Source organism: Podarcis melisellensis (assembly GCF_964234715.1).
Source record: "Podarcis melisellensis genome assembly, chromosome: 7".
In the NCBI taxonomy this organism is placed as follows: domain Eukaryota; kingdom Metazoa; phylum Chordata; class Lepidosauria; order Squamata; family Lacertidae; genus Podarcis; species Podarcis melisellensis.
In genome coordinates, this window is record NC_138539.1 from 5,973,485 (window position 1) to 6,001,193 (window position 27,709).

General features: G+C 48.2%; 1 protein-coding gene across 4 annotated transcripts in view; it reads left to right on the forward strand.

The window, feature by feature from the left end:
- Positions 1 to 27,709, forward strand: part of PTP4A3 (protein tyrosine phosphatase 4A3) — a 97,230-nt gene that overhangs the window by 36,460 nt on the left and 33,061 nt on the right. The window contains exon 1 of one of the 4 annotated variants that reach the window (XM_081919071.1): positions 9,267 to 9,285. The exons of 2 other annotated variants lie outside the window; for them this stretch is intronic. The gene's annotated coding sequence lies outside the window, so the exon portion shown is untranslated. Of the gene's footprint in view, positions 1 to 9,266; positions 9,286 to 25,675; positions 25,827 to 27,709 lie in introns of those variants that run through there. One more of the 4 variants, XM_081919068.1, reaches the window with a different exon arrangement.

The window sequence follows — 27,709 nt, forward strand, 5'->3', positions numbered from 1 at the left end:
CTGTTCACTGGCTCCCAGAGTTGAGTATCTCAGAAACAGAGAGACACTTGGCAAGCAATGAATGCAGGCCCCCGTTTTCCCTCCCCCAGTGGAGTTTTGGAGCTGGACTATGACAAAGTCGCTAGACCTTGCAAAGTTGGAAGGGGGCGATGCTTAGCAAATATAGCCTGGGAGATGCAGAAGCTGGAAAGCGAAGCGTTGGGAGGAAACAAACCAGGGACGTTTTCCGTTTGTTTGCATTGGTGTGGGTGAGCTGGTCTGGAGAACGGTGAGTTTGGCGTTAGAAAAGTCCAGATCATGGCTTGGCGTGTTGGAATCCCACTCCATGTGTAAAGAGGAAGGAATAACACGAACAGGCAGAGATAGGCCTGGATGCGTTAATTACGGCATTGGGAAGCTTGGGAACTGATGTACAGGTGAAACTCGAAAAATTAGAGTATCATGGAAAAGTTCATTTATTTCAGTACTGTGGTACCTCGGGTTGCATATGCTTCAGCTTACAGACGCTTCCGCTTACAGACTCCGCTAACCCAGAAATAGTACCTCGGGTTAAGAACTTTGCTTCAGGATGAGAAAAGAAATCGTGCGGCGGCAGCGGAAGGCCCCATTAGCTAAAGTGGTACTTCAGGTTAAGAACAGTTTCAGCTTAAGAACAAATTAAGTACTTAACCTGAGGTACCACTGTAATTCAACTTAAAAGGTGAATCTGAGCTCCCGTTGCTTGGTCCCTGCTCCTGCCAACCTAGCAGTTCGAAAGCACATCAAAGTGCAAGTAGATAAATAGGTACCGCTCCGGCGGAAGGTAAATGGTGTTTCCGTGCGCTGCTCTGGTTCGTCAGAAGCGGCTTAGTCATGCTGGCCACATGACCCAGAAGCTGTACGCCGGCTCCCTTGGCCAATAAAGCGAGATGAGCGCCGCAACCCCAGAGTCGGCCATGACTGGACCTAATGGTCAGGGGTCCCTTTACCTCATGACATGCAAAACAAGATATGTCAAGCCTTTATTTGTTATAATTGTGATGATCATGGCACGCAGCTGATGAAAACCCCAAATTAACAATCTCAAAAAATTAGAATATTGTGAAAAGGTGCAGTAGCTATTCAATCCATAACCCCTGCAATGGGTTCCTGAGCCTTTAAATGGTCTCTCAGTCTGGTTCTGTAGGAAGCACAATCATGGGGGAGGCTTCTGACCTGACAGTTGTGCAGAAAGCCGTCATTGAGACCCTCCACAAGGAGGAAAAGCCTCAAAGGGTAATTGCAGAAGAAGTTGGATGTTCCCAAAGTGCTGAATCGAAGCACATTAATGGAAAGCGATGCGGAAGGGGAAAGTGTGGAAGAAAAAGGTGCACAAGCAGCAGGGATGACCGCAGCCTGGAGAGGATTGTCAGGAAAAGACCTTTCAAACGTGTTGGGGACTTTCACAAGGAGTGGACTGAGGCTGGAGTTAGTCGGGTTTTCATCAGCTGTACACCATAATCAAGCAGGACTCGAATGCGAGAGCTGGTGTCCCGCAAGTGAGATTCGGAAGTGTTGCTTTGTCTAATTGTGGCGGCTGATCTCATGTCAGCAAACTGGCCTGTTCCCTTGATGCATATTGATTCGGACCCATCTTCTTGTATTCAGATACCCCAGTTTAGTGCCAGACAAACTTAACTGCCCCCCTTGGTGTGTTTTTTCCCTTGCCAGGCCCCTTTGGTAGCTCACAAATTCTCTCTCCTTGCTGCTGCGCTGCTCCAGGCCTTGGCAAGTTGCCACCCAGAGCTGGAGCACTCTTGCCTTTGCAAAGCTGCCAGTTTAAATGATTATGTTACGATTCCCCGTACAGTTGGCCTCCCTCTTCCCCCTTCTCTCCCTCCCCGGCGCTGCTTTTTCCTCTTAAATTGGCACTTGAGATTGCTAATTGAAGGCAGACATCGCCACCCGGGACAGAGACGCCTTGCATTCCCGTCCTTTTCTCTGGAAGACTCCCGTCCCCAAAGGCGACACTCTGCTTTGGGAGGACAGCAGCAGAAGCAACAGCTGTCCGCAGCGGAGGCGACTCGCAAGGTAGGTCCGGACGCCTGTTTCGGCCACGTCACGAGGAGTTTCTCTGCAAGGTTTTTCCCGGGTCGTCCACAGCCTCCTGGAAACTCTGGGAAATTTATTGGCTTCGCTGCGCAAGAGTTATCAAGGTTGGGAAAGTTTCTCCCTTTGAGGTTGAGGACTTGCAGCTGTTGGCTCAAAGCGTGGAGTAGGGGGGTTGGTTGGTGGGGAAATCCCAGAAAATGAGGGTTTCTCCCCACTCCGTCTCCGCCGGGGTGGGCTGGGGATAAGCGAGGAGGAAGTGGAGACACCAAGCCGCTTGGAAATGGGCAGAAAGGGGGAAGACCTGACATTACGCCAGAGTTGCCAGAGCTGTGCATGCCTTTGCCGGATCGGCCTTAATTCTTGCAAGCTGGAGTAGTCGAAGGGGCCTGCGGAAAATAAATGCATGCTGCAAGTTCCCTTTCAACCGTGCCCTGGTTGGAGGATGGATGGTGGCTAATGGATTGAGGTTGAATGCTGACAAGACAGAAGTACTGTCTTGGGGGGACAGGGGGTGGGCAGGTGTGGAGGACTCGCTGGTCCTGAATGGGGTTACTGTGTCCCTGAAGGACCAGGGGCGCAGCCTGGGAGTCATTTTGGACTCACAGCTGTCCATGGAGCTGCAGGTCAGTTGGGTGTCCAGGGCAGCTGTTTACCAGCTCCACCTGGTACGCAGGATGAGACCCTACCTGCCCGCAGACAGTCTCGCCAGAGTGGTGCATGCTCTAGTTATCTCCCGCTTGGACTACTGCAATGCGCTCTGTGTGGGGCTACCTTGGAAGGTGACCTGGAAACTACAACTAATCCAGAATGCGGCAGCTAGACTGGGGACTGGGGGCGGCCGCCAAGACCACATAACACTGGTCTTGAAAGACCTACACTGGCTCCCAGTACGTTTCCGAGCACAATTCAAAGTGTTGGTGTTGACCTTTAAAGCCCTAAACGGCCTCAGTCCTGTATACCTGCAGGAGCGTCTCCAGCCCGATCGTTCTGCCCGGACGCTGAGGTCCAGCACCGAGGGCCTTCTGGGAGTTCCCTCATTGCAAGAAGCCAAGTTACAGGGAACCATTCAGAGGGCCTTCTTGGTAGCGGCGCCCGCCCTGTGGAAGGCCCTCCTATCAGATGTCAAAGAGATAAACAACTACCTGACATTCAGAAGACATCTTAAGGCAGCCCTGTTCAGGGAAGTTTTTAATGTGTGACATCTTGGTGTCTTTTTGATCTTTGTGGAAGCCGCAGCCAGATGGGCGGGGTACAAATAATAAATTATTATTATTATTATTATTATTATTATTATTAAGCATTGCAACCGCTTGCACAATGCTTAACCTTGGCCCCGTGCTAGGCGCTGTACAGGAAGGAGATGGGAAGTGAGGTCTCTGTCGCAGAGATGGTTGGATGACAGCAAAACCCAGCCAGATGGGCGGGGTACAAATAAAATATTATTATTATTATTATTATTATTATTATTATTATTATTATTATTATTATTTATTTATTTATTTATTTATTTAGGAAAAGCTGTTGGAGGGTAGGAAGGGGGTGGTGGAGACCTCTAAGTAGAGGCTGGGTGCCCATCCTTCCAGGGAGGGGACTCTTCAACTGCAATTCCCGCATTGCAAGGGGTTGGGCTAGATGACCGCTGAGGTTCCCTCCCCATTCTGCAATCCTGTGAATCTGCACCATGCCACTCCTCCCGGCTGAAGCCAAGCAGGTCTGCACCTGCTCCCTGCCGAGATGGGTTTCATAATGGGGCAAAGGTGGACTGCAAATGAAAGAGAATCGATGTGCTAGATTGATAAAATGGACAGGGATTGAGTTTTGCAGCGAGATCCATTTACCGTTGTGTTTATATTCCCTTTTTTATTTTCTGGTTCACTGTCTTAATCCGTTTTGCTCTCTGTTGCTTATTTGTTGTGAAGCCACCCAGAGGACTTCTCTCCCTGCCCCCGGCCGCCCAAATATTTTATGATTTTCGCTTTATTGATCTCGTTGTGGGTGGATTGAGCCTGTTGGGTTGTGAGTTTCATCAGCAAACCTTCCTCTTTTATTTGCACTATAGAGCTTTCATTGTTCAGAGAGCTTCAGCATAGGTGATCATCAGCAATAGAAACTCGGATCATAGTATGAGAGAACTGTTGAGTTGGAAGGGGGACCCCAAGGCCATCTATTCCAACCCTCTGCAAATGCAGGAATCTCAGCTAATAGTTGCCAAATGGCATCTTAAACCTAGGTTAGCGTTGCCACAACAGAATGTCTAGCTGCCCTTTCCCCCCAATGGAGTTGTTGTTTTCATTTCTACACTGCTTTATATTTTAAAGGAAAAAAATCTCAAACGCATTAAAACACCAAATGAAACAATCCAGAATGAAACAAAATTCAAGCTTCCAGGAAAATATTTCAGATCCTTCTTTTAAGTGGCAGTTGGCTTTCTCCATATTTAGTCACCTGCCTCATTTATATAGCTGCCCAATAGCAAAGGTAGCCTAGGAAACCAGGATGGTCTAATGCAGGGGTAGGCAACCTAAGGCCCGGGGGCCAGATACAGCCCAAATCACCTTCTCAGTCTCATGTAAAAACTCATGTTTCTACATGAGTAAAATGTGTCTTTTTATTTAAAAATGCATCTCTGGGTTATTTGTGGGGCATAGGAATTCATTCATTTTTTTTCTTTTCAAAATATAGTCTGGCCCCCCACAAGGTCTGAGGGACGGTGGACTGGCCCACGGCTGGAAAAGGTTGCTGACCCCTGGTCAAATGGTTAGAGCAGGCATAGGCAAATTCGGCCCTCCAGATGTTTTTGAGACTACAATGCCCATCATTCCTGACCACTGGTCCTGTTAGCTAGGGATGATGGGAGTTGTCGTTCTAAATCATCTGGAGGGCCCAGTTTGCCTATGCCTGGGTTAGAGTGATAGACCAGGACCAGGGAGATCCGGGTTCAAATCTTCCGCAGGGGATTTGCCACCACCTGACACCAGAACAGTGTGATTCTGGCGTCAGGTTTGTGGCATGGAAGCAGCAGCAGAACATGGAGTGTGGACTGCTGCTTCTCATCCCTGCACAGGAGGGGGTTGGGCTTAATAATAATAATAATAATAATAATAATAATAATAATAATATATTATTATTAATAATAATAATAATAATAATACCCCGCCGATCTGGCTGGGTTTCCCCAGCCACTCTGGGCAGCTTCCATACAAAATATTAAAAGCACAATAATTCATCAAATATTAAAAGCTTCCCTAAACAGGGGTGCCTTCAGGTGTCTTCTAAAAGTCAGATAGCTGTTTATTTCCTTGATATCTGATGGGAGGGTTTCCACAGGGAGGGTGCCGCTACCGAAAAGGCCCTCTGCCTGGTTCCCTTTAACTTCACTTCTCACAGCAAGGGATCCGCTAGAAGGCCCTCAGCACTGGATCTCAGTGGGCAGAACGATGGAGGTGGAGAAGCTCCTTCAGGTATACAGGACTGAGGCCATTTAGGGCTTTAAAGGTCAGCACCAACACTTTGAATTGTGCTCGGAAACGTACTGGGAGCCAGTGTAGGTCTTTCAAGACCTGTTATGTGGTCTCGGCGGCCGCTCCCAGTCCCCAGTCTAGCTGCCGCATTCTGGATGAATTGCAGTTTCTGGGTCACCTTCAAAGGTAGCCCCACACAGAGCGCATTTCAGTAGTCCAAGCAAGAGATAACCAGAGCATGCACCACTCTGGCGAGTCAGTCCGCAGGCAGGTAGGGTCTCAGCCTGCATACCAGATGGAGCTGGTAGACAGCTGCCCTGGACACAGAATCGACCTGTGCCTCCATGGAAAGCTGTGAGTCCAAAATGACTGCACACCTGGTCCTTCAGGGGCACAGTTTCCCCATTCAGGACCAGGGAGTCCTCCACACCTGCCCACGCCGTCCCCCCAAAACAGTACTTCTGTCTTGTCAGGATTCAACCTCAATCTGTTAGCTGCCATCCATCCTCCAACCGCCTCCAGGCACTCACGCAGGACCTTCACTGGTTCTGATTTGGTAGAGGTAGAGCTGGGTATCATCTGTGTACTGATGGACACCCAGCCCAAACCCCCTGATGATCTCTCCCAGCGGCTGAATGTAGATGTTGAAAAGCATGGGGGAGAGGACAGAACCCTGAGGCACCCCACAAGATGACCCTCGGGTCCTTTTCCCACGATCTGTACATTCTCAGGTTTTTGTTCACCGCGGCGATTGTGCAGGAAGCTGTCTTGAGATGTGCAGATGTTTTGGGGGGAGAGGGGTTCACTCATCTTGCGACTGGCTTCCAAAGGAGGGTCCAGCGCGCAGCAACCTCTGAAATTAAATTCACGGCCTACCCTAGCAACCGCGTTGGCGGACCCCTGGAGACAATAACATGAGTGCTCCTCTCCACATCCCTGCATTCATTTAGCACCTGCATCCCTGCATTTATTGAGCGCATGCATCCCTGCATTCATTTAGCGCATGCATCCCTGCATTCATTTAGCGCATGAATTCCTGCATTCATTTAGCGCATGCATCCCTGCATTCATTTAGCGCATGAATTCCTGCATTCATTTAGCGCATGCATCCCTGCATTCATTTAGCGCATGAATTCCTGCATTCATTTAGCGCATGCATCCCTGCATTCATTTAGCGCATGAATTCCTGCATTCATTTAGCGCATGCATCCCTGCATTTATTGAGCGCATGCATCCCTGCATTCATTTAGCGCATGCACCCCTGCATTTATTGAGTGCATGCATCCCTGCATTCATTTAGCGCATGAATTCCTGCATTCATTTAGCGCATGCATCCCTGCATTCATTGAGCGCATGCATCCCTGCATTCATTTAGCGCATGCATCCCTGCATTCATTTAGCGCATGAATTCCTGCATTCATTTAGCGCATGCATCCCTGCATTCATTTAGCGCATGCATCCCTGCATTCATTGAGCGCATGCATCCCTGCATTCATTTAGCGCATGAATTCCTGCATTCATTTAGCGCATGCATCCCTGTATTTATTGAGCGCATGCATCCCTGCATTCATTTAGCGCATGCATCCCTGCATTCATTTAGCGCATGAATTCCTGCATTCATTTAGCGCATGCATCCCTGCATTTATTGAGCGCATGCATCCCTGCATTCATTTAGCGCATGCATCCCTGTATTCATTTAGCGCATGCATCCCTGCATTCATTTAGCGCATGAATTCCTGCATTCATTTAGCGCATGCATCCCTGCATTCATTTAGCGCATGCATCCCTGTATTCATTGAGCGCATGCATCCCTGCATTTATTGAGCGCATGCATCCCTGCATTCATTTATCCCCTCCGCTCAATTTCCTCTTTCTAACCCTCCCTTCTGCAACCCACTCCAGTCCTTTCTCTCCCTCCGGCTCCTACAGAGCAACAAAATTCCCTCCCTGCTCCTTTCCAATGCATGGATTTTTCTCCCACTTGCTCCCGAGCGCAGGGGTGGAGCGCCGGACAGAGGTTCCGGTTCGTGAGTAATCGGGAGGTGCACGAGTCTCTTGCTTCCTTTTCCTCCTCCAACCTTTTAACCAGGTCACTGTGAGCACACGCTGGCCTGCCTTTGTGGGTTTGCTGCTGTTCTCGTTGCTTTTTAAGAAAGAAAGACAACCCAAAGGAAACAGAGGGAGAGAAAGCGGGGGAAAGGGAGACAGGAAGGTGAACTCCCGGAATGTGCATTTTGGCGTCCTTTTTATAGCAGATGCCGTTTCCTTTTGCTTCCAAATGCAGAAGCTCTTTTGACAGCGCCTCTCTCTTTGGAGCTGTCCTGCACATTTCCTGCCGGAGTGGCAGATGTCTGCGGCTATTGGTGGCTTTTGTTCATCGAGGGGGGGAAACCGTCTGGGCGGATGACACTCTGTTGCTTCCTCTCGCGCTCCCTTCCCATCTTTCCGGCTTCCACTTGGCCCCGTATTCATGCAGATGTTTGGGGCGTCCCCCCCCCACCCTTCCCCGCCTCTCCTCCTCCCTCTAACCCTTTCATCTTCCACATCCTGCTTCCCCACACCCTTCCACCCACTGGGAATTGGGCGAACTTTGCTTTCCTGTTGCTCTTTTGTGCCAGACGCACCCAGCTGCTTCGCTCTCATTTCTCTCTGTCTCTCCCCCCTTTTCTTTTGTCTGGAAAACAGTCCTCAAAATTGCAAGCGGGGGAATCCGGCCGCCGCAGTGAATTCAAGCAGAGGTCCCCCGATGGAGTAGGATGGGCTCTAATCCTTTGCTGCTGCTGTGCCGGCTCTTAAACCTCCCCAGTTTGGTTTCTCTTTTTTAAAAAACAAACCGCTAAACTTAAATTTTATTATGCCTATTAACACACGCACAAATACATTCAGAATTGAAGAGGGTGATCAACACAGCAAATCGTAAATAAGTATTCAATCTCCTCTTTCCTTTAACACAACTCTCTGTGTATTCTAAATATAAAAGGTAAAGGTAAAGGGAGGACGCGGGTGGTGCTGTGGGTAAAACCTCAGCGCCTAGGACTTGCCAATCGCATGGTCGGCGGTTCGAATCCCCGCGGCGGGGTGAGCTCCCGTCGTTCGGTCCCAGCTCCTGCCCACCTAGCAGTTCAAAAGCACCCTTAAGTGCAAGTAGATAAATAGGTACCGCTTTATAGCGGGAAGGTAAATGGCGTTTCTGTGTGCTGCTCTGGTGCCGGTTCGCCAGAGCAGCTTCGTCACACTGGCCACGTGACCCGGAAGTGTCTGTGGACAGCGCTGGCTCCCGGTCTAGAGTGAGATGAGCGTACAACCCTAGAGTCTGTCAAGACTGGCCCGTACGTGCAGGGGTACCTTTACCTAAAGGTAAAGGGACCCCTGACCAGTACGTCCAGTCGTGGCCGACTCTGGGGTTGCCGCGCTCATCTCGCTTTATTGGCCAAGGGAGCCGGCGTACAGCTTCTGGGTCATGTGGCCAACATGACTAAGCCACTTCTGGCGAACCAGAGCAGCGCATGGAAACGCCGTTTACCTTCCCACCATAGCGGTACCTCTTCCCCCTTCTCTCCCTCCCCGGCGCTGCTTTTTCCTCTTAAATTGGCACTTGAGATTGCTAATTGAAGGCAGACATCGCCACCCGGGACAGAGACGCCTTGCATTCCCGTCCTTTTCTCTGGAAGACTCCCGTCCCCAAAGGCGACACTCTGCTTTGGGAGGACAGCAGCAGAAGCAACAGCTGTCCGCAGCGGAGGCGACTCGCAAGGTAGGTCCGGACGCCTGTTTCGGCCACGTCACGAGGAGTTTCTCTGCAAGGTTTTTCCCGGGTCGTCCACAGCCTCCTGGAAACTCTGGGAAATTTATTGGCTTCGCTGCGCAAGAGTTATCAAGGTTGGGAAAGTTTCTCCCTTTGAGGTTGAGGACTTGCAGCTGTTGGCTCAAAGCGTGGAGTAGGGGGGTTGGTTGGTGGGGAAATCCCAGAAAATGAGGGTTTCTCCCCACTCCGTCTCCGCCGGGGTGGGCTGGGGATAAGCGAGGAGGAAGTGGAGACACCAAGCCGCTTGGAAATGGGCAGAAAGGGGGAAGACCTGACATTACGCCAGAGTTGCCAGAGCTGTGCATGCCTTTGCCGGATCGGCCTTAATTCTTGCAAGCTGGAGTAGTCGAAGGGGCCTGCGGAAAATAAATGCATGCTGCAAGTTCCCTTTCAACCGTGCCCTGGTTGGAGGATGGATGGTGGCTAATGGATTGAGGTTGAATGCTGACAAGACAGAAGTACTGTCTTGGGGGGACAGGGGGTGGGCAGGTGTGGAGGACTCGCTGGTCCTGAATGGGGTTACTGTGTCCCTGAAGGACCAGGGGCGCAGCCTGGGAGTCATTTTGGACTCACAGCTGTCCATGGAGCTGCAGGTCAGTTGGGTGTCCAGGGCAGCTGTTTACCAGCTCCACCTGGTACGCAGGATGAGACCCTACCTGCCCGCAGACAGTCTCGCCAGAGTGGTGCATGCTCTAGTTATCTCCCGCTTGGACTACTGCAATGCGCTCTGTGTGGGGCTACCTTGGAAGGTGACCTGGAAACTACAACTAATCCAGAATGCGGCAGCTAGACTGGGGACTGGGGGCGGCCGCCAAGACCACATAACACTGGTCTTGAAAGACCTACACTGGCTCCCAGTACGTTTCCGAGCACAATTCAAAGTGTTGGTGTTGACCTTTAAAGCCCTAAACGGCCTCAGTCCTGTATACCTGCAGGAGCGTCTCCAGCCCGATCGTTCTGCCCGGACGCTGAGGTCCAGCACCGAGGGCCTTCTGGGAGTTCCCTCATTGCAAGAAGCCAAGTTACAGGGAACCATTCAGAGGGCCTTCTTGGTAGCGGCGCCCGCCCTGTGGAAGGCCCTCCTATCAGATGTCAAAGAGATAAACAACTACCTGACATTCAGAAGACATCTTAAGGCAGCCCTGTTCAGGGAAGTTTTTAATGTGTGACATCTTGGTGTCTTTTTGATCTTTGTGGAAGCCGCAGCCAGATGGGCGGGGTACAAATAATAAATTATTATTATTATTATTATTATTATTATTAAGCATTGCAACCGCTTGCACAATGCTTAACCTTGGCCCCGTGCTAGGCGCTGTACAGGAAGGAGATGGGAAGGCCACTTCTGGCGAAGTGGCCGTTTACCTTCCCACCATAGCGGTACCTATTTATCTACTTGCACTTTGACGTGCTTTCGAACTTCTAGGTTGGCAGGAGCAGGGACCGAGCAATGGGAGCTCACCCCGTTGTGGGGATTCGAACCGCCAACCTTCTGATCGGCAAGTCCTAGGCGCTGTGGTTTAACCCAGAGCGCCACCTGCGTCGCATTCTAAATATGCAGTTGCGTAAATAACCCAAACGTCATTGTCTTCTGTAAATTTTGGAGCAAAAGTATGGAATTGTCAGTATAAATTTGTGTGTCGGATCAGGGTTAAAAGGCATGCCAGTAAATAGATAAGCAGGCTAAATTTCATTTGCGCAATGCCCTCTTAAACCACATGCTGTCTGTTCTTATCCTCATTGCTCCTAATTCTTTCTAGATATGATTCGTAACTCCATTTATTTTGTATTCCACTGGAGGTTACTATCGTGTCTTGACACTGTGGTTCATTTTATTACTTCTGGTTTGCTTTCCTTGCTTCACGACCCTTGTCTGGAGCAGGTCCTTGGTGCATAGCCTTGCCTCCTGGGCTTCACTAGAATCTTAGAAATTTAGAGATGGAAGGGACCCCAAGGGTCATCCAGTCTGACCCCCGTGCAGTGCAGGGATCCTGCCCACAGCTATCCCTTGGGTGAGCTCGTACCACCAACCTTCTGGTTAACAGCCAGATGCACTGAGCCATTGTGATTAGTGTCTTGAATGAACAGGGTGACCCCTCCAAAGGAACACCCCAATATATCAGTGGATTTTGAGGGGTGCGTGTGAATGAGTAGCAGTGGCCGAGCTGTCTTTTGTGGGGCCTTGCCCCCCGTGATTAAAGTTAGAGAGGCTCCAACACTTATTTTCTTTGGGTGCAAAGAAAACCCCACCCATTTTATTTGTACTGGCTTTTCCAGAAAGACGTGTCAACTTGTGGGCATTGTTCTTTTCCCCCCGAAAACCACTGTAAACTAGCCAGATGTTTAACTGAGAATCACTCACAACCAGTCCATCATTTGGGAAATAAGACTTGCAGTGGTTCTCAACCTGTGGATCCCCAGATGTTGCTAGCTAGAGGTGATGGAAGTTCATAGAATCATAGAGTTGGAAGAGACCACAAGGGCCATCGAGTCCAACCCCCTGCCAAGCAGGAAACACCATCAGAGCACTCCTGACATGGTTGTCAAGCCTCTGCTTAAAGACCTCCAAAGAAGGAGACTCCACCACACTCCTTGGCAGCAAATTCCGCTGTCAAACAGCTCTTACTGTCAGGAAGTTCTTCCTAATGTTTAGGTGGAATCTTCTTCCTTGTAGTTTGGATCCATTGCTCCGTGTCCGCTTCTCTGGAGCAGCAGAAAACAACCTTTCTCCCTCCTCTATGTGACATCCTTTTATATATTTGAACATGGCTATCATATCACCCCTTAACCTCCTCTTCTCCAGGCTAAACATGCCCAGCTCCCTTAGCCGTTCCTCATAAGGCATCGTTGTAGTTCAACAATAATATTTGATGAATTATTGTATTTTAATATTTTGTTGGAAGCCGCCCAGAGTGGCTGGGGAAACCCAGCCAGATGGGCTGGGTATAATGTTTGTTTGTTTGTTTGTCTGTCTGTCTGTCTGTCTGGAAAGCAGGGCAAAGAGGAAGAGGTAGCAAGGAGAGTCAGTGTGGAACTTCTCACAAGGCTTCTGAATTTTTGCATGAGCAGAGTGATGTGGGAGGAACTGTCGCAGGAACCGCCAATTGCCCCGGTTCCCTAAATTAAGAACCGGCCATCTTTCACCTTAATCCCAATTGCTATATTTGGGGAATGTTTAGGCAACCTGTGGTAAACCGCAGGAGTCGAGAGGGCACCTGAATTAAGTTTATTCATAGCTGGAGGCAGGGCCCATTTCTGCCCCTCCAGAACTCCTCACCCCTTTGACAGACTGAGCAACAACAGAGTAAGTTGTGCTAGCAAAAAAAGATTAAATAAAATGCAGCCTTAATTGTTGTTGTCCATGTAGGTCTCATCTGGGTGTACAGCAGGGTGGATTTGATTTAAATCAAATCAATTTAAATCACTAGTCAGTAAGACTGGATTTTTTACAGAAATAAAAGCACACATTCTGCTCATGTAAAAACACAAGGCAGGCCCCACAAATAACCCAGAGATGCTTTCTAAATAAAAGGACACATTCTACTCATGTAAAAACACGCTGATTCCCGGACCGTCTGCGGGCCGGATTGAGAAGGCGATTGGGCCGGATCCGGGCCTCGGGACTTACCGTATTTTTCTCTCTATAAGGCGCACCAGACCATAAGACGCACCTAGTTTTTGGAGGAGGAAAACAAGAAAAAAAGTATTCTGAATCTCAGAAGCCGGAACAACAAGAGGGATCGTTGTGCAGCGAAAGCAGTGATTCCTCTTGCTGTTCTGGCTTCTGGGATAGCTGTACAGCCTGCATTCACTCCATAAGACACACACACTTTTCCCCTTACTTTTCAGGAGGGAAAAAGTGATTCTTATAGAGCAAAAAATACGGTAGTTTGCCTACCCGTGTTCCAGACGCTTGGTCGTTTTTTGGGGGGGGGGGGTTAAAGATATTTATTGAAGTTTTCAATATTAATACAATAAAAAAATCAAAAAGAAAAAATAACAAAAATACAAAAATAAAAATAATTAAAAACACACAAAGTTTCCATAACTTATTTTCCATTAACTTATTTCCCAGACCTCCTCATACCTCCCTTTTTTGTATTCCAATTCAAATTGTTAATTCAGCAAATCCTTATCAATAAGTTTTAACCTGCTTCTAAACCTTTGTTTTCATATTCTCTTAAAACATTCCAGCTAGAAACCGCTTAATTTCTATCCGACATCATTCTAACATTCATTAATTTTGCAGTATTTCTGCAGGTAGTCTTTGAATTTCTTCCAGTCTTCTTCCGCTGACTCTTCTCCCTGGTCTCGGATTCTGCTGGTCATTTCTGCCAGTCCCATATAGTCTATCACCTTCATCTGCCATTCTTCCAGAGTGGGTAGATCCTGTGTCTTCCAGTACTTTGCAATGAGTATTCTTGCAGACGCTTGGTCGTTTTGGTGGCCCTTTACTGAACCTTCTCCAGCTGCACGGTATCCCTTTTCCTTACAGCAGGATGGAGGGGAAAAGGAAGGATGTTGGTGTAACTTACTACATTTCTGGCCTTGTAACGCAGCAGCCGTCCTGCAACGGAAGGTGAGCTCCAGGCTGTGTCTTGAGATGGGGTTGAGGCAAAGTTTGCCAAGGTGGCCCAGTTTTCCCTGCACCTGGGGAAGGAATAGGACCAGGGTGGATTTGATTTAAATCAAATCAATTCAAATCACTAGTCAGTAAGACTTGGTTAAAATCGTGGGTGTTTTTGCTGGTACAGTCATACCTCGGGTTACAGATGCTTCAGTTTGCGTTTTTTCAGGTTGTGGACCGCCGAAACCTGGAAGTACCGGAACAGGTTACTTCTGGGTTTTGGCAGTCACGCATGCGCAGAAGCTCTAAATTTCGCTTTGCACATGCACCGAATCGCAGCATGCGCAGACGCGATGTTGCGGGTTGCGGGCGTGCATCCCACACGGATCACGTTCGCGACCCTAGCATCCACTGTATAATCTTAATATTTGCAACCAGATGAAGGTTTCATTTTTGGAATAATAAATTTTCAGAGTAGCTTTTACGGTTAGATCAAAAATTACTGATCTGGTTATGCTGTTAGAAATATATCAACATAATTATGTAATTATTGTGAGGCTTAATAAGTTATCTGTTTATATTTGGACAACTTTTCTGCTGTACTTGATTGGAAGGAGAAATATAATCCTTAGGAACATTTTAAACAATTTATTTAACTAAAACAATAACATCATAGCATATGTATCCATGTTTGTTAACTGATGTTAAACTTTTTTTAAAAAAACTCAAAACCCTAGACTAAGTTTCAGCACACATGCAAATCTTAAAACAAATCCTTATTTCCTGATGGACTATATAGCCTTTGGACCATCATGCAACCTAAATAGAAAACTATCTTTAGAAAGATTTTTCCTGCAAAAGCATTTTATTTTAAAAATCCAATTTAAATAAAAAAAAATCTGATTAACAAAAATCTGATTTTTTTAAAATAAAAAAATTATATCCACCCTAAATAGGATGCAGCTCACCAGACTGGGCTGTGACAGCTTTAGGGTGATGGGGGGAGATAAATCTTTCATCTCAAAGGAAGCCGTCTTGGAAAGGAAGGGGAATCGGAGCTCAAGGAGGAATGAGCAGACGTGCTGTGACACAACCGTTTAATCTCCAGTGAGCAATCTAATCCTAGGATTTTTGCAAGATGCGGCTGTACCTGGGCGAGGTGAAAGAGAGAGCTAATGCCGCTGGCCGCCCCCCAGCTGTGCTCTAGATTCGATGGCTTTCGTCGTTGTTGTTTAGTGGTGTCCGACTCTTCGTGACTCCATGGACCAGAGCACACCAGGCACTCCTGTCTTCCACTGTCTCCCGCAGTTTGGTCAAACTCATGCTGGTAGCTTCCAGAACACTGTCCGACCATCTCATCCTCTGTCGTCCCCTTCTCCTTGTGCCCAAAAAGTTCAAAAGCAGTTCAAAAGCACATCACAGTGCAAGTAGATAAATAGGTACCACTCCAGCGGGAAGGTAAACGGCGTTTCCGTGCACTGCTCTGGTTTGCCAGAAGCGGCTTAGTCATGCTGGCCACATGACCCGGAAGCTATATGCCAGCTCCCTCGGCCAGTAAAGCGAGATGAGCGCTGCAACCCCAGAGTCGGCCACCTCTGGACCTACTGGTCAGGCGTCCCTTTACCTTTTTTTAGTTACAGGGTGAGTGGGCTGCTTTTAGATGGCACCCCCTTCTCTCCCTCTCCCCCGTCCCGTCCTGCTCGCGGCTTCCGCAGTTACGGCCAGTTTGAGGGTTCTGCAAAAGGAGCTCGCAGCAAAACATAATAGCAGCCTGTCTGTTGCCGGGGCCTTTTCGTTAAGGAGAAAATGAATGGCTCGGCATTTCCTGGAGTTTCACTTGGTCCGTACCTGAAAATTACTGCTTGTGCCTGTATAAATCAAGAGGCATAAAATTGTCCTGCTGATGCCAGAATCTCACAGGCTTTTATGAGAGATTCTGACGGTTCTGCAGGCTGGGGCTGATGGCAGTTGAAGGCACAAGCACTTGTGTGGTGTCAGGCTGGGGGAAAGCTGTTTGAGCATCTGTAGAACAACACAACAAACAATACAAGCAACACAGAGACCAGTATACTAGATAGCACTGTAATTCTTATTGTATAATACACATAATTTAGTAACAAAAACAAAATGTGTGCACTTGTACATTCTCTAATATATTATTATACTTCTGCGGACTTTCAAAGATTGACAGTCATGTGTTCAATTGATTTCAAATATGTTGTTGTTTAGTCGTGTCCGACTCTTCATGACCCCCTGGACCAGAGCACGCCAGACACTCCTGTCTTCCACTGCCTCCCGCAGTTTGGTCAAACTCATGCTGGTAGCTGGTAGCAGAACACTGTCCAACCATCTTGCCCTCTGTCGTTGTCCCCTTCTCCTTCTGCCCTCCATCTTTCCCAACATCAGGGTCTTTCCCAGGGAGTCTTCTCTTCTCACGAGGTGGCCAGAGTCTTGGAGTCTCAGCTTCAGGGTCTGTCCTTCCAGTGAGCACTCAGGGCTGATTTCCTTAAGAATGGAGAGGTTTGATCTTCTTGCAGTCCATGGGACTCAAATATATTAGAGAATATATTTGCAACACAGGGGTTTGTTGTTCTGTAGAACAACACAACAGCAAATATGACAAAGATACCCCCCCCCAAAAGCCCAATGTTTCGGCAAAATAAACATAACAAGATTACACGAAACGCATTACACCTCTTGACAGTAGCAGGAAAAAACAAGGGAGCTTAAATTTTCTGTCTTGCTTGTGTGTCCTGAAAGGCAAAAGTGCAAATAACGTGACTTAATTGCTTTTCAATTAATGGTTTTTCACCCCTATCTTTTTAGCTCTTCTTTCTTTTACAGTGGTACCTCAGGTTAAGAACTTAATTCGTTCTGGAGGTCCGTTCTTAACCTGAGGTACCACTTTAGCTGACGGGCCTCCCGCTGCCACCACGCCACCATCGTGCGATTTCTGTTCTCATCCTGAAGCAAAGTTCTTAACCTGAGGTACTATTTCTGGGTTAGCAGAGTCTGTAACCTGAAGCATCTGTAACCCGAGGTACCACTGTATCTGTTAAGCCACCTTCAGTCCCTGTCCGGGGAAAAGGTGGGGATATAAATAAAAATATATTAATAGTAATGGGGGTTGATGTAGTTTGTGTGTGGCAACTCTCCTCCTGTCCTGCATTTAAGAATTGTGTGCTGACCCTGAAATTTGCTCATAAGCCAACCTAGGTCCGAATCCAATTTTCTTTTAGAAAGTAACCTTCTCATTGTCCTAAAAGACCTTATTAGAGCCCATATCACACATCACGATAACAGTTGACGGTTTACTGTGAACACACATCACCGGGGCTTTTCGGAAACCACAATCCCTTGCTTCAGCCTTGGGTCTGAGCCAGGGGGCGGGTTGTGGTTCGTATCCCCTTCCAACAACCCCACTATCATTAAACCAAGGACACACCTCGGCTCCAGGTTATAATCCTTCCTCTGGGCATATCGCTAAGCCTGGCATCGCGGTTTGTTTCCTCCCAGACGCAAGAAGCTGAGCAGATTCAGTTTCCTGGCGTACAGTAAACCGCAGTTCATAGCTTACCGTGATGCATGAACTTCCACTTTTTAAAGCAAGACTGGCGTAATGGTAAACTTCCTCTTGCACCATTGGACTGTGTTTTCCAAAGAAACCAGCCTCCTGGAGAGAAGCATTGTACCCTTTTGTGTACAAAGCAGTAAATGCACTCCTGTACCCATCTGTTGGGAACAGAATAGTGGGTCTTGCTCTGTTATAGGAACGCAGTAGGTTGAAGTGGCCTTTCCCACTTCAGGTGGGAAGAAGCAATCATTCCCTCAGCAAAAACAGTCTTTCCTCCCTGCAAGTATAGAATCAAATAATTTTTAGAGTTTGGAGGGACCTTGCAGATCATAGAGCATTGCAGGGAAAAGGCTGGGATGGAAACTTTCCCCCTGTTGTTTTGGGGGTTCTTTTTATATATATATGCTCTACATGGGGCTACCTTTGAAGGTGACCCGGAAATTACAACTAATCCAGAATGCGGCAGCTAGACTGGTGACTGGGAGTGGCTGCCAAAACCACATAACACATCGGTCCCTGAAAGACCTACACTGGCTCCCAGTAAGTTTCCAAGCACAATTCAAAGTGTTGGTGCTGACTTTGAAAGCCCTAAACGGCCTCAGCCCAATATCCCTGAAGGAGCGTCTCCACCCCCATCGTTCTACCCAGACACTGTGGTCCAGCGCCAGGGGCCTCCTAGTGGTTCCCTCACCGTGAGAAGTAAAGTCACAGGGAAACAGGCAGAGGGCCTGCTCGGTGGTGGCACCCGCCCTGTGGAATACCCTCCCATCAGATGTCAAGGAAATACAATGGTACCTCAGGTTACATATGCTTCAGGTTACATACACTTCAGGTTACAGACTCCACTAACCCAGAAATAGTACCTTGGGTTAAGAACTTTGCTTCAGGATGAAAACAGAAATTGTGCTCCGGCGGCAGCGCGGCAGCAGCAGGAGGCCCCATTAGCTAAAGTGCTGCTTCAGGTTAAGAACAGTTTCAGGTTAAGAACGGACCTCCGGAACGAATTAAGTACTTAACCCGAGGTACCACTGTAAACAACTATCCAACTTTTAGAAGACACCTGAAGGCAGCCCTGTTTAGGGAAGTTTTTAATGCTTGATGTTTTATAGTGTTTTACTGTTCTGTTGGGAGCTGTCCAGAGTGGCTGGGGAAACCCAGCCAGATGGGCAGGGTATAAATAAATTGTTGTTGTTGTAAAGGTAAAGGGACCCCTGACCATTAGGTCCAGTCGCGAACGACTCTGGGGTTTCGGCGCTCATCTCGCTTTATTGGCCGAGGGAGCTGGCGTACAGCTTCCGGGTCATGTGGCCAGCATGACTAAGCCGCTTCTGGCGAACCAGAGCAGTGCATGGAAACGCCATTTACCAGAGCGGTACCTATTTATCTACTTGCACTTCGTGTTTTCAAACTGCTAGGTTGGTGGGAGCAGGGACCAAGCAAAGGGAGCTCACCCCATTGCAGGGATTCGAACCGCCGACCTTCTGATCGGCAAGCCCTAGGCTCTGTGGTTTAACCCACAGCACCACCAGCGTCCCATTATTATTATATATCTCCCCTAATTGCAATCTGATGTGGTTTAAGTCCCTTCTTCCACCTCGTTCAGGGGTACCCGCATGAACCTTGGATTCACCCAGCAAAAGTCATCACCAATGTTTGTACGTTAGGAGGCAACAGCTTCATAGCTCCTTCTGCAAACTGCCGAGCGTCACTGATACCCTCTGTATCCTTGGTGCAAAGCCTAGACAGCCATCACCTTGCAATTATCTTAGTGACGCTGCCTCTGTTTACAGGGACATGCAGACATCTGCCGCAGCTGTCAGGCTGACGATTAGTTTCCAGGGTGGCCTTTGAGGTTACAGTCATCCACCGCCAAGGTGCCAGGTGGCGTCATGCTCTCCGGGGCCGCTGGCTTTCCCACGCCTCACCTGTCAAGCTGAGCATTGTTTACTGTTCAGGATTGAACGCTGGCATCCAGTTCCCCAAGCAGGAGCTGCTGGAGCTCAAACTGGGAGAGTTGGTATCTGAAGAAGTGTGCATGCACACGAAAGCTCATACCAATAACAAACGTAGTTGATCTCTAAGATGCTACTGGAAGGAATTTTATTATTATTATTTTGGGAGAGTTGCAGGGATCTATGCCTATGGCATAAAAAGCAGAGACATCACCTTGCCAACAAAAGTCTGTATAGTTAAAGCTATGGTTTTCCCAGTAGTGATGTATGGAAGTGAGAGCCGGACCCTAAAGAATGCTGATTGCCGAAGAATTGATGCTTTTGAATTCTGGTGCTGGAGGAGACTCTTGAGAGTCCCATGGACTGCAAGAAGATCAAACCTATCCATTCTGAAGGAAATCAGCCCTGAGTGCTTACTGGAAGGACAGATCCTGAAGCTGAGGCTCCAATACTTTGGCCAACTCAGGAGAAGAGAGGACTCCCTGGAAAAGACCCTGATCTTGGGAAAGATGGAGGGCACAAGGAGAAGGGGATGACAGAGGAGGAGATGTTTGGACACTATTCTTGAAGCTACCAGCATGACTTTGACTAAACTGCGGGAGGCAGTGGAAGACAGAAGTGCCTGGCGTGCTCTGGTCCGTGGGGTCCCGAAGAGTCGGACACGACTAAACAACAACAACAATGCCTATGGCTGTCCCAGGCAGTGTTGTCCAGTGAACTGTATGTTGCAGCATCACTGCCGTGCATAGGAAGAAACATAGGATTCTGCCTCTTACTGAGTAAGAGCATTGGCCATCCTGTTCTCACAGTGTTCAACCAGATGCCTTGTGAGAAACCCACATGCAGGATCCTAGCGCAAGAGCATTCTCCGCACCCGTAGTTCCCAACAGAAGCATCGCTGTCTCCAGCTGTGGAGACAAGAGCATAGCCGCCATTGCTAATAGAGAATTTTTCTGATCTTTTAAAACCACCACTGCCTCCTGCGGAAGCGAGTTCCATAGTTGAACTAAGAGCTGCGTGAAGAAAGACTCTACTTCGATCCGTCCCGAAACTTTTTTTGGATTTCTTTTCTTTCTTTCTTTTAAAATACATTTTTATTAATTTTTTAGCATACCAGTTCAAGCACTCCTACAACATAACTTCTCGTCTTATACAATGTTTTAGACTTCCGTCAACGCCTCTGATGATTTTCCGTTTTTATCACTTATTCTGCATTTCTTAGTTTCTATATTGCATTCAACTAATAATTCTTTTTATAGTCTTTCTTGTAATATTTCAGATAATCCACCTTACAAAACTTATTGCAGTCCTCCTAGCGTAATCTGTTCATCACAATTACTTTTCAAATAGTTCATGTGTTTATTCCAGTCCTCTAAGATTCTTAGATGCTTTTGGATTTCTTAATCCTAATGCGTTGTGTGAAGTAACACACACGTCCCTTTGTATTGAGTTCCCCCAATGCCCTTCGCAACAAAGCACAGGGCTTGCAGCTCTGCCTTTTCCTCTGCCAGAAACTTGTTCTTCTGCATGCAAAACAGGGGCAGTCTCTACCTGTCTTCCAGGTGGTGAGCTTTCCCCTTTCCAGCCTTTGATGAAAAGCTTTTTCTGCAGGCAGGCAGCATGGGTTCCTCTCAGCCATGTTCAAACTGGTCCAGGCCTCCGGGGCTAAAATATTCCAGTACGTTCATATGTTTCCTTTCTGTTCCTCCAGATTTCTGTCTCCGAACTTCGGAACTGGTTGGTGGGAATGGGGCTCAGCAGGGAAGGCTTTGGTGCCGATGACGAGCACCGTAATTTCTGCAACCTGTTTAAAAGGTATTGATCTCGATGGCCACGTGTCCGGAGAGAAACAAGAAATCGACATCTTCCGTGCCACTGCAAGCTTTTCCCCGCTAGTGAACGCTTGCATTTGTTGTGCATGTTGCAGGATTCATGCAGAGTTCACATGGGGAGACGTGTAGAGTGAGGAGACAGTAGTGTGGAGACATGAAAGGCTAGGCCATTAGCCTTTGAGTAAGCTGCTCATGAATCCTAGAATATGTCCCAGACTCCACTGTGTGAAACTTGAAATACAGCCTTTTGCAACTTCTTTCCCCAGCAATGGTGTTTGTGGTGTGATGGTTAGAGTGCTGGATTAGGACCTTGGAGACATTTGGCTTTCCCCATATTTACCGTATTTTTCGCTCCATAAGACGCACTTTCCCTCTTAAAACCTAAGGGGAAATGTCTGCGCGTCATAATGGAGCGAATATGTGGTCCCTGGGGCTGGGGGGGGGCGGCTTTCCCCACCGCCAGCCCCACAAGCTTCGGGAGGCTTCGGGGTGCCTTCTGCTGAAGCCTGGAGAGTGAGAGGGGTGGGTGCGCACCGACCCCTCTCCTCTCCGGGCTTCAAAGATTCAGGTTACAGACTCCGCTAACCCGGAAATATTACCTCGGGTTAAGATCTTTGCTTCAGGATGAGAACAGAAATCGTGCTCCGGCGGTGCAGCAGCAGCAGGAGGCCCCATTAGCTAAAGTGGTGCTTCAGGTTAAGAACAGTTTCAGGTTAAGAACGGACCTCTGGAACGAATTAAGTACTTAACCCAAGGTAGCACTGTACAAAGCTGAAAATGAATGAAATGCAGCTAAAATATTGTGTTCCTTTTTCACACGGACTAGTCGTTCCCCTGCCCACACCCTAATATTCTTAAGAGAAATATTCCCTGCTGCAAAATGCGCCTGGAACAATGGGAGTTTCGAACCCTGCTTCCCATTATCAGACAGCTTCCTGGTTTTCCGCAGGAAATGTGACGGCTAACAGGAGGAGATTTGTTCTGTGACCTGGAGAAGGGACCAGTCATGCAGTTTGCTCCATTTCAGAGTACAGTGGTACCTCGCAAGACGAAATCAATTCGTTCTGCAAGTTTTTTCGTTCTGCAAGTTTTTTCGTCTTGCGAAGCACGGATTCCCTGGGTATTAACGGTTTTAAGAAAAAGGAAACAAACTCGCAAGACGTTATCGTCTTGCGAAGCAAGCCCATAGGGAAATTCGTCTTGCAAAGCAGCTCAAAAAACGAAAAACTCTTTCGTCTTGCCATTTTTCCGTCTTACGAGGCATTCGTCTTGCGAGGTACCACTGTATATTGTTCTGAAAGACCCTGAGTCACAGCGCAATGTACGCAGGGCAAAGAAACACATGCGCCGCGCATTCCCCGGGGTCCCCAGTCCACGTTTCAGGGCGAAATTCTCTCCAGAGAACGGTGGGGAGAAGGTGTCTCTGTAGCCTTTTCCACTCCAGTAGCTTTCGATGTGTTTGAAATCTGGATCAAGTTGGTTAAGAGTTTGATCTCCCTGTGATCCCTTCCTAAATCCTCCTGAGCGCTTACTCCCTCTGTTATGCGCGCAGAGAGCTGCCAGATGAATAATAGCTTGGCAGGTGGTGAGCTGGCGTCATTGTTGGCCTGCCTGTATTTGTGTGTGTGTGTGCTTTGTGCCCGCCTGCGCAGTGTTCATATTGCCGGCGTTGAAGCGTTCGGACACTGGTTTGTTGCACCGCACGTGATGTTGAAATGTTTGTGGGCATTCCGTGACCGATAGAACTGTCAGCGGAATGTTCGCAGGCTTAGCCCTGTGGGGAAAGGGGCGCTTGTTGGTTTGGCTGGGGTTACGAAACCCCATACATCTGTATGGGGGGCAGGCTGGCTGGAAAAAGAACAGAGGCTGCCCCAGATGAAAGTAGGTTGGTGAAGGAGCAAATTAACCCTTTCCAAATCTGGAGAGGCTGGCGGCTGAGCCAACTAGCGCTCAGTTTCCTGTTTTTATCGACCTGATGAAGTTTTCAAAGCATGCTTTTCCACTGGTCTGTGCAAGTGCACTTGGATTTTCAGGAGGCTGCTTTCGTGGGAGAACCCAGACACGGATTATAGGCAGTAAGGGGTTGAGCTACATGACCTTTGGAGGTCCCTTCCAGCTCTCCAACTCTGGGAACAGCGTCCCCTTTGTGCTTTTCTTCTTGGTTTCCGGATAGCCTTGCCCGCTGTTGGCGGGAGTTGTGGTGGGAACAGGATACTGAACCAAGTGGATTTTATTCGGTCTAAGCTAACAGGGCTGCTCTTAGCTTCTTTTAAGTGTTTTCGTAAAGTCGAAGCAATCTTCCTCCCAACGGTTTTTTCCCCCTTGCCGTCTTGAAAACAAAAGCCAGATGTTTGCGCCAAGCAGATGTGGGGCAGGTGTCCGTCGCGAGAGAGGAGCCCGCCGATGTTTATCAAACAGCCCTGAGAAGTTTGCACAGGATATGAGGGTATGTCCTTCAAAGCCCAGCGGCTGCATCCTGGCTCTGGCGGTTCTGCGTAATGTGATTTAGGGTTATAAATAGACCCCGGGCCAAGCAGCTTCGCTTTGCTCCCCTCTCTCCCAAGGGGGATACCAGAATTTCTCGCCCGGCTTGCTCCCCCCTGCACTTTAGAACTGTTTAATCACATCATCAAGAGCTATGGGTCAAGGGATAATTTCTTCCCTTTATGCCTCTGGGGCTTGCCGGTTATCAACATTATTCCTAAGTTGCCAGAGGTGATGGTATAGCACCGCTGGGAGTGACTGCTTGCATTTTTTAATAGTGGTTTTCCATTACTATCGCTGCTGTAAAACTCTCCAAGGTACCGTAGTTGCTATAAGCACCTCTCATAATTACTGTAAAATGGGATATGGATGCAGCCTTGCTGGGAACGGATAACTCTAGAGACCGCTGGTGGAACAGTTTGTGTGCGCGCATGCGCGCTCAGGCATGCTCATGCCTTCTCACATTTTACATGCACAAACACAGAGCTCATCTTTGCACCGGGAAACACTGAATTTGCTCATCACCCGTACACGTTACCTAAAATAAGCATATCTGCACGAGTAAGCGTCATTTGCAAGATTCTCTTTTTAGTCACAGAAGAGGGCAGTTAGATTTGTGCAGCGCTGAAACACTCCCTCTCCCCGCAAACAAACGCTGATGCAAATGTACACACACACAAACACCCCGGACCTGGCTTCTGAGATCCTACTAAGCGTTGTCTGTAGGTTTTCAAAGCCATTTTTCCAATGCTAAAAAAGAGGTGGATAGTAATAAACAACAATAATAATAATTTATTATTTATACCCCGCCCATCTGGCTGAGTTTCCCCAGCCACTCTGGGCGGCTCCCAATCGAGTGTTAAAAACAGTACAGCATTAAATATTAAAAACTTCCCTGAACAGGGCTGCCTTCAGATGTCTTTTAAAGATAGGATAGCTGGTTATTTTCTTCACATCTGAAGGGAGGGCGTTCCACATGGTGGGCGCCACTACCAAGAAGGCCCTCTGTCTGGTTCCCTGTAACCTCACTGCTCGCAATGAGGGAACCGCCAGAAGGCCCTCAGCGCTGGATCTCAGTGTCTGGACTGAACGATGAGGGTGGAGACGCTCCTTCAGGTATACTGGACCGAGGCCGTTTAGGGATTTAAAGGTCAGCACCAGCACTTTGAATTGTGCTCGGAAATGTACTGGGAGGCAATGCAGATCTCTCAGGACCAGTGTTATGTGGTCCCGGCGGCCCCTCCCAGTCACCAGTCTAGCTCCCAGGATGCTGAATTGCGCGCCTCGATTTCCAAATCTAAGCAGCATCGCTGCGTTAACGCTATCCAAGTTGGAACAGTGTGCAGACAGGGGCTTTGTGGGGGGGGCTTCAAGCTTAGAGCCTTGGCTTGTGTCAGTTGCTGGTGGTGTGTGTGTTTGTGTAGATTTAACATGACCTACACTGGAAGCAAGGGTGAAGCAGATAAACAGGGCTTGCCCTTAAGAGCTAATGGGATTTAGAAACATATCAACAATAATATTTCCCAAGGGCTGCAAAAGTGGAAAGGGGGTCTCCTTGGGCATTCGCCTGCCTGCCACGTTCTGAAGCCTTTATCGGCCACCTCTCAAAGGCACCCACCAAAATGCAAAGTTGCCAGGAGCAGGAAGTAGCCTGTAGCAGCAGCAGCAACAACAACATGGAACTCTCTTTATAAGAAAAAAGTTGCCTTCTCCTTTTTCGTTGCTGCTGCTGTTTTGTGCAAAGGGAGGGGGAGCGATTGACAAAGATTCACTCTCCTGTCTGTCCGTCCGTCCATCCCCCCCCCCCCGGCTGCCGTGTCCCTTGCATCATTCAGCTTCCCTGTTCCCGTTTACTTATGTGCTTAGCCCTTGTGTTCTATTTTGAGGCTCTGTGCACCCGGTGCTAAGCAGCGGATGACCCTGCCGAAGGTAAGCGTTGCAAAACAAGAGCTGTCAGGCAGATCACGCCACGGGCTTAGCCAAGCCGGCAGCCTCTTCAAAGGGGGACTGAGCAGTCCTCAGCAGGGCGAAAATCTGGCTGCAAGAGGCGTTTGGGCAACCTGGAGGTTCTCCTCTTCGGAAAGGTAAGCCTCGCGTATGAGAAATCAAACTCCAGGGACTGGTTTTGTTCACCTCCTCCTCTTGCAGAACTTTTAGCCAGGGATTTTCCCGAGCCTCTTTCCCCCACCCTGGGACGAACGCTTTGTACTTCCTGCAACAGGAGGTTCATGCATGGACAGGTGATGCCTTCTTAAAGCTGCTTTCAAAATTGCTTCTTCCTTCCTTTAACCAAGCCCAGGTATCTCAGCACGCAGCTCTTCCTAAGCTATAGGTTTGCAGATTTCCAAATTTATAATTCGCCAGCTCGTCAAAGCAGCACGTTGTGGGCAAGCTGGTAGGGGTTCCGGAAAAAGGAAAGCAGGAATAAATACGTTGTGGGGGGAAAGTTTCCAAGTGGGGGGGGGGGATTTTCAAAGTCCCCGGTCTTCTGTTTGGGAAGGTCCATTGCTTAGCAGGGGAGAATTTGCATTGTAGGAGAGCCCCGTACGAGGAATGGAGCGGGGCATGTTTAGCTTGGAGAAGAGGAAACTGAGAGGTGATACGATAGCCATCTTCAAATATCTCAAGACTGTCACATGGAAGATGGAGCATGCTTGTTTGCTGCTGGTTCGAAGGGCAGGACCTGAACCGATGGATTCAGATTACAAGGAGATTCCGGCTGAACATCAGTCAGAGCTTTCTGACAGTCAGAGCTGTTGGACAGTGGAACTGTCTCCCTCGGGAGGTTGTGGAGTCTCCTCCCTTGGAGATTTATAAGCAGGTGTTGGGTGGCCATCTGTCATGGATGCTTTTGTTGTGATTCCTGCATTGCAGGGGGGGTGGACTAGATGACTCTTAGGGTCCCTAAAACTTACAAATTTAACATCATCAAAGGAATGCTTCTGCACTCTTACAAGGACCATTAGAAAGAAACAAAAATTTAAAAGCTAAGAAACTGCCTCAAAGGCATTTTTACAATCCTTCCTCCACAATAAGGTATTCAATAATCCGATATATTCACAAAACGGCTCTCTGCATCTGCTCTGGTGTCTTTTGCCATATCATTGCATATTTATGCATGACTGAGATAAGTTTCCTTTACGATGTTATTCAAAAACCTGAGACTGTTCTTTTACCTCTGTGAAAACTTTTTTTAAAGAGTTTTCTCAAAGTTTTGAAAAGCTATTAGCCACCATCATGGTGTAATAAGACATAACGTTTTCCTTTTAAAAATTTAAGTGCATGTGTAGAGTTAAGAAGTTAAGACATTTACGATTTAATAAAATAATTCTAAAGCGGGGGGGAGAGATCACTCTTAAGGTCCCTTCCAACTCTAGGATTCTGTGATCTCATGCATACATCCCCCCCCCAAAAAAAATACAACTGTAAAAACAGGATCTGTTCCTACCTGAAATGAGTTTGACAGCAATTATAACGAACAGCGGTAGTTGAGATTCCTGTATTGCAGTGGGTTGGACTAGAGGACCTTCAGGGGTCCCTTGCAACTGTACAATTTTCTGATCCTATGCATGGTGTACAAGAAGTCTTGGGTTCAGTCCAGAGACCCCTGCCTCGGAAACCCTGGAGACCCCTTAGCAGCCAGGACAGACAACGCTGATCTATATGGACCAGTGGTCTGACTTGGTCTAAAACCAAGACTCCTGGAAGTTTTGGCTTCATATCTCAGACTGTCTTTTCTCACAATCCCCACTTGTTGCAAAGACTTAGAATCTGTGAGGCGTGGGGTTCTCTTCCCCAAAAGCCCTGGGATGCTTAGAGCGACACCAGCCCACTCTCTCTCTCACACACACACCCCAATTCCTGGCCTTGGCTACCCAAGCGAGCAGGCGTCGCTGGCAGCGATCCCAGTCCGTTTCCGATTCAGCGTGTTTCTGGTCTGCGGATGTTTGTGCGCTCGTCTCTCTCT